We start from the raw sequence: 7,253 nt of genomic DNA on the forward strand, positions 1-7,253 counted from the left end.
TCCCACATACAAGTTTTTATTAACATTCTCTAATAAAAAGGAACAAGGACTCTTTAAATATGTGGCTGATACTAGGACTGAGATAGTAAATATGTAAAGCAGCATAATATTAAAATATGAGAAAGAAGAACCAAAAAAAAAAAAACATAAAAGATGAATTATGTAAAATAAAAGCAGGAGAGCATGGAAAAAGCTCTCAAAAGCCAAAGCAAGACTGATCTAAGGAGTCTAATTGGCTGGATTATAGCCAAAAGAAAGGGAAAGTGAAGTTGCTCAGTCATGTCTGACTCTTTGTGACCCCGTGGACTGTAGCCTACGAGGCTCCTCCATCCATGAAATTTTCCAGGAAAGAGTACTGGAGTGTGTTGCCATTTCCTTCTCCAGGGGATCCTCCCCACCCAGGGATCAAACCTGGATCTCCTGCATTGCAAGCCAGATGTTTTTATAGGCTGAGCCACCAGGGAAGCTCCCAAAAGTTTAAAATAATTTTCAGGTGTCCAAACTGGTAAAAAAAAAAAAAAAAAAAGTTTTATGAGTAGTGTTGAATAAAAATCTCCACACAGAAAGATTCTAAAGAATGGACAAGACTCAGCTGTCCATCAAGTATGTAAAGCTAACTCCCCTCTCCTCAGATGTGGGTCCTGCATTATGACTTCCTCCTTAATAAGGCACCCAGGATGGATGTGGGGAAAAATCAACAATAAAGACAAATGACAAATGTTGGCAAAAATGTACAAAATTGGAACTCAAAACTTTACCTGTGGAGATGTAAAATGGTGCAATCAATGTGTGCAAAACCAGCATTTTCTTAAAAACATAAAAATGTAATTATCATATCACTCAGCAATGGCCACAGGACTGGAAAAGGTCAGTTTTCATTCCAATCCCAAAGAAAGGCAATGCCAAAGAATGTTCCAACTATGGCACAATTGCACTCATCTCACACGTTAACAAAGTAATGATCAAAATTCTCCAAGCCAGGCTTCAACAGTACATGAACTGTGAATTTCTAGATGTTCAAGGCGGATTTAGAAAGGACAGAGGAACCAGAGATCAAATAGCCAACATCTGTTGGATCATCGAAAAAGCAAGAGAGAAAAACGTCCAGAAAAACATCTATTTCTGCTTAATTAACAATGTCAAAGCCTTTGACCGTGTGGATCACCGCAAACTGTGGAAAATTCTGAAAGAGATGGGAATACAAGAACACCTTACTTGCCTCCTGAGAAATCTGTATGCAGGTGAAGAAGTAACAATTAGAACCAGAAATGGAACAACAGACTGGTTCCAAATTGGGAAAGGAGTACGACAAGGCTGTATATTGTCACTCTGCTTATTTAACTTATATGCAGAGTACATCATGTGAAATCCCAGGGCTGGATGAAGCACAAGCTGGAATCAAGATTGCCAGGAGACATATCAATAATTTCAGATACACAGATGACACCACTCTTATGGCAGAAAGCAAAAAAGAACTAAAGAGCCTCTTGATGAAAGTGAAAGAGGAGACTGAAAAAGTTGGCTTAAAACTCAGTATTCAGAAAACTAAGATCATGGCATCCAGTCCCATCACTTCATGGCAAATAGATGGAAAAACAATGGAAACGGTGACAGACTTTATTTGGGGGGGGGGCCTCCAAAATCACTGAAGATGGTGACTGCAGCCATGCAATTAAAAGACGCCTGGTCCTTGGAAGAAAAGTTATGACCAACCTAGATAGCATATTAAAAAGCAGAGACATTACCAACAAAGGTCCATGTACTCAAAGCTATGGTTGTTCCAGTAGTCATGTATGGATGTTAGAGCTGGACTACAAAGAAAACTGAGTGCTGAAGAAGTGATGCTTTTGAACTGTGGTGTTGGAGAAGACCCTTGAGAATCCCTTGGACTGCAAAGAGATCCAACCAGTCAATCCTAAGGGAAATCAGCCCTGAATATTCATTGGAAGGACTGATACTGAAGCTGAAACTCTAATACTTTGGCCACCTGATGTGAAGAACTGACTCTTTGGAAAAGACCCTGATGCTGGGAAAGATTGAAGGCACGAGCAGAAGGGGATAACAGAGGATGAGATGGTTGGATGGCATCACCAACTCGATGGACATAAGTTTGAGAAAGCTCCAGGAGTTCGTGATGGATAGGGAAGCCTGGTGTGCTGCACTTCATGGGGTCACAAAGAGTCGGACATGACTGAGTGACTGAACTGAATTATCCTATGTTTTGGCAACTCCACTCCTAGATATACAACCAAAGAATTTAAAAGAGGTGGTCAAATATATACTTGTACACCGATACTTACAGCAGCAGTGTTCTTGAGAGTCCAAGTTAAAAACAATGAAAATGTCCACCAACAGGTGAATGAAAGGGCAAATAGGGTAGATCCATTCATAAGATGCATTACTCTGCCATATAAAGAAATATAGTAAAATAATGCCACAGCTGCAGAAAACAGTAGGGGGCTTCTCAGAAACTTAAACACAGAGTTCATATAGAATCCATCATTTCTGGTCCAGGTTATACACCCAAAATATTTAAAACCAAAAACTGGAACATACATTCAAACCCCATATTCATAGTAATCAAAAGGTGGAAGTGGCACAAGGGTTCAACAGATGACTGGATAAGCACAATGTAGTATATACACCGGAGAAGGCAATGGCACCCCACTCCAGTACTCTTGCCTGGAGAATCCCAGGGATGGTGGAGCCTGGTGGGCTGCCATCTATGGGGTCGCACAGAGTCGGACACGACTGAAGCGACTTAGCAGCAGCAGCAGTATATACACAATGGAATATGATTCAACCTTTTAAAGCAAGATAACTTTCATACATGCTATAATGTAGATGAGATTTCAAGTCATTATGTGAAGTGAAACAAGCCAACACAGAAGGAAAAATGTTCTATGATTCCACTAGTATGAGATATCCATACAAGACAAATTCCAAGTAGAATAAGAGGGCCAGGTATTGGAGGTTGTGAGTGTTTAATGGTTACAGTGTCACTTCAGGAAAAGGAAAAAATTCTGGAGATTAATGGTGGGAAAATTTTTACAACAATGTGAATGCAGTTAACGCTATAGAAGTGCATACTTAAAATGACTCAAATAATAAATGTTATATGTTTGTAAGCACAACGAAAAAATGACACGTTACAACATGGAAAAGCACTGAAAACATCCTCGGTGAAAGAAACCACCCAGAAAAAAGCCACCCAGATCATAGTCATCTTGTCACTTTAAATCCATGAAGGTTTTTAATATGAGGGAAAGCCCCAGTGATGTTTCCAGAAAAAGAAAACTGCTTTAGAATGAAGAAGGACATTTGCACAATGTTTGGGCAGCTGATGAAAGTTGAACTGGCCCTATGGATAGGATTGTAAGGTGGAAACCATAGTTATCCCCCATTTTGGGGTTATGGGCCCGTTCCCTGGGAAAGTGACCATGTTTTGGGTAAAACACACTGCAGTATTTGGTGTGAATGTAGAAAACTTTGTACCACTATTTAAAGTTGAAACATTTGAAATTTAATTAGAAAGTATATTACTTTTCAATACAACCATGTAAGTCACATGACAGAAAATCAGAGATGACATCGAACATTGCAATAGAGGCCAAGACTTAATCAAACCAAATTCAACTAAAGTAGTGATGCTAATTGCCATGTACTAGTCTGTGTGGTATTAAAAGGCACCATAGGAAGAGTATATTAGTCGACACCATGCCTTGGTTGCTGTGGATGACCTACATGGAACTGAAACTATGAGATGACTTAATTCTAGTTTTCCACATAACATTACACCAAAGCAACTGTCAGAACTAAAAAGTGAATTCATGGACTTGCCTGGTAGTCCAGTGGTTAAGACTCTGCACTTCCACAGCAGGGGGTACGGATTTGATCCTTGGTCAGGGAACTAAGATCCAACATGCCGAGCTGCAGGGCCAAAAAAAAGAAAGAAAGTCAATAGAACTGCAAGATCATTTATGATTCTCTACACTAATAATGAACTATCAGAAAGAGAAATTAAGAAAATAATCCCTTTTACGATTGCACCACCCCCCCAAAAAAAAAAAACTAGAAATATAACCAAGGACTTGAAAGACCTGCAAGCTAAAAACTACAAGACAATAATCAAAGAAACTGAATGGACACAAGTAAAAAGATATCCCATGCTTATGGGTGAAAATACCATTAAAATATCCATTCTAACCAAAGCAACGTACACATTCATGCAATCACTGCCAACATTTCAATGACATTTTTCACAGAAACAAGAGCAACCTTCACATCTGTGTGGAGCCACAAAGGAACCAGAAGAGCCAAAGAGACCCTGAGAAGGCAGAATAGGCTGCTGGCATGTCTATCCCTGACTTCAATCTAGAGTATGGACCTAAAGTCACCAGAAGACGTGTGGAATTGGCACAGAAATAGACACAGAGACAAGAGAGCTCAGAAGTAAACCTACAGGTGCATGGTAATTAATTTACAAGAAAGGAACTAAGAACATACATGCAGGAAATGGCAAGCCCCCCTCCCCCGCACCAATAAACTGTGCTGGAAAAAATGGAAACCACACACCAAGGAACAATACAGAACACCATCTTATACCACAGACAAAAGCTGACTAAAATCCCACAACTTTCCACATCAACCCCTAAGAGTCCTGGGTCCTCTTAAGACAGACTTTCAGCAACAGCCACACACAGAAGCTTCTTCCTAATTTTCCTCACTTTTTCCTTCAGCAGAACCATGTCCTTGCAGGCCTTGAGGAAACTAGACTCCTGTCAGACTCAACTGAACCCCACAATGTCCCAAAGCTGAAGCACCAGCAGGTTCTGAGGAGATCAGAGTTCTGTCAGCCTCAACTGAACCCCACAATGCCTGAAAACTGAAGCCCAAGTGGGTCCTGAGGAGGCAAGACTTCCATCCACCTGAGTTGAACCCCACAATGCCCCCAAATTGAAGCCCCAGTGGATTCTGAGGAGACTAGATTCCATCAGCCTGCACTGAACTCCACAATGCCCCAAAGCTGAAAACGCATGGGTCCTCTGGTGACCCATCTCCTGTCAGCCTGAACTGAACCCCACAATGTTCTGAAGCTGAACCCCCAGAGGTCCTGAGGAGACCAGATTCCATCAGCCTGAACTGAACCCCTCAGTGCCCCAAAACTGAAGCCCCAGTCGGTTCTGAGGAGACGAGATTCCATCTGCCTGAACTGAACCTCACACTGTCCCAAAGCTGAAGCCCCAGCAGGTCCTGAGGAAACCAAAGTGCTGTCAGTGGCCACCAACAGCCAGGTGCTCCAGCAGAGCGGGGAGTTCCCCTTGGGGTGGGGGGAGTGTCAGGGAGGCGGGCTCTGCATTACCATGGACAGGAATGATCAAGCAGGTTTGCAGGGGCCAGGACAAGGGCAAAGGAGACAAGCTCCAGCTCCAAGTATTGTAAGTCCCCACTTTCTGAGACTGTGTGACCTACATGATCCAGACTTTGCAAGAAGAAAGCTGAGTTACAGAGGCAGAAGGAGCAGGAGGTGATGTAAAATTTTAATGTTTCCTCTTCAGGTTCAGGAACACGGAGGCCTCCCAGGTTCCCAGTTACTTGTGCCCCAGTGACTGTGAGCTCCTCCTCCTGGGTGTATGGCCAACCCCCACACTAAGTCCCCTCTACACCCATGGCCCTGGCCCAACCCTAACCCCTCCATCAGGCCCTGATGAGGCTCCCTGCCCCCACAGTGCATCTCACATCCCACCCCAATGCAGTCTTTTTGAAGCCTAAACAAGACCATGCCCCTCTCCTCCCTGTGATTCCCTCACCTGATGAAGCCAGGCCTTTATCCATTCCAGGTGACTCCAAGGGCCTCATTTTCTCCAGACTCCACACATGTGGCCACTGTCTGTGCCCATCTATATGGGCCTGTGGTAATCTCCTAAAATGAGGGTTATTTGATACACAGAGAGTGGGGTGAATGGTGGCACCAAAGATGTGTCCCCCCAGAACAGGGCTATATCTTGGAACAGGCACTTTGTAGATGTAGTTAAGGATAGCAAGGTAAGGTCATCTATGGTTAGAGAGAACTTTAATCCAACTGACAGAATCCCTAGAAGAGACTAAAGAGGACACGCAGGAGAAGCTTCTTAAAGGCGGAGGCAGAGATATGAGGGGGCGGGGCACAAGCATAGGGACCCCTGGAGGCCCTGAACATAGAAAAGTCAGGAAAGATCCTATTCTGAAGCCTCTGAAGGGACCTCAGCCCTGCACTACCTTGATCTCAGATGTCTGGTCTCCAGGACTGGGGGAGGATGAACTCCTGTTGCTTTAACACACCCAGCTTGTGATCATTTGTTAGAGAATCCACAGAGCAGCCACACAGACCCTGCTCTGTAGGATCCTAGAAGTGTGGGTCTCACTAAAGCAGATGGAGGGTGGATTACAGAACCCTTAAAGTCAGCACTGGACCCTCAGAAATGCTAAAGCAGTGTCGACTCCAGAATGTTGAGGGGTCAAGTCTGAAGCCTGTCCCTAGAGGTACTGGCTGTACACACCTCCCCAGGTTCTTACACCAGTACATGTGGTATAACATCTCAGTCCTCACAGAGGACATTTAATATCACTGTTCACATTGCTAATTAAGAAGCCACCAGTTGCACAGGTGAAAGCCCAATTAAGACTCTTGCTTCAGGGATGAGCAATTCTGAAGATGGTCAAGGGTGGGGACTTACTCATGTGCATCCAGCAGCCCTTCCACACACCCCACCCCCTCCCCTTCCAAGGAGGGTTCTCAGTGGGAAGCTGGGAGACCCCATGGAGTCATCTCTAAGTAAACGCTGGCTGACCTGCAGGCCAGCCATTCCCGAACCTCATTCACCCTTCACAGGTAAAACACTTGAATACATGCAAAGACCTCACAGACTGGAGAAAAGTGTTTGGAGCCACTCCAGTGACACCACGCTTACTGAGTTGGCTCCTGTAGGTCAGGCAGGATGGTCGTGGCCTGGGTGATCTTCTGGAAGCTTTCCATTTTCCTACCTAAGTTACCCCTCCTGTCCTGCTCCCACTGCCTGTTTTCTTGCTTCCTCATCTCTTCCTGAGAAGATTTCCAACAGCAGGAACAGGTAACACAGCCCATCCTAAGCAAGTCACAGCCTAGCACCTCCTGCAGAAGGTCCAGCAGAACCCCACACAGACCCGATCCCCTGAAACACCATGGCCCCTAACTCTTTCTCACCAAACCAGCCCTGCACTATCTAAGCAGAAAG

The 7,253-nt window shown here is 44.1% G+C and overlaps 1 long non-coding RNA gene across 1 annotated transcript; it reads right to left on the reverse strand.

The window, feature by feature from the left end:
• Nucleotides 1-3,662: 3,662 nt before the first annotated feature.
• Nucleotides 3,663-7,154, reverse strand: LOC123330247. Its single transcript, XR_006546000.1, has 3 exons — nucleotides 6,951-7,154; nucleotides 5,811-5,923; nucleotides 3,663-3,930 (listed from the first exon to the last, which is right to left on the reverse strand). It is a non-coding gene; the product is annotated as an uncharacterized LOC123330247 (long non-coding RNA).
• Nucleotides 7,155-7,253: the final 99 nt, after the last annotated feature.

Source organism: Bubalus bubalis, chromosome 18 (assembly GCF_019923935.1).
Source record: "Bubalus bubalis isolate 160015118507 breed Murrah chromosome 18, NDDB_SH_1, whole genome shotgun sequence".
Lineage (NCBI taxonomy): Eukaryota > Metazoa > Chordata > Mammalia > Artiodactyla > Bovidae > Bubalus > Bubalus bubalis.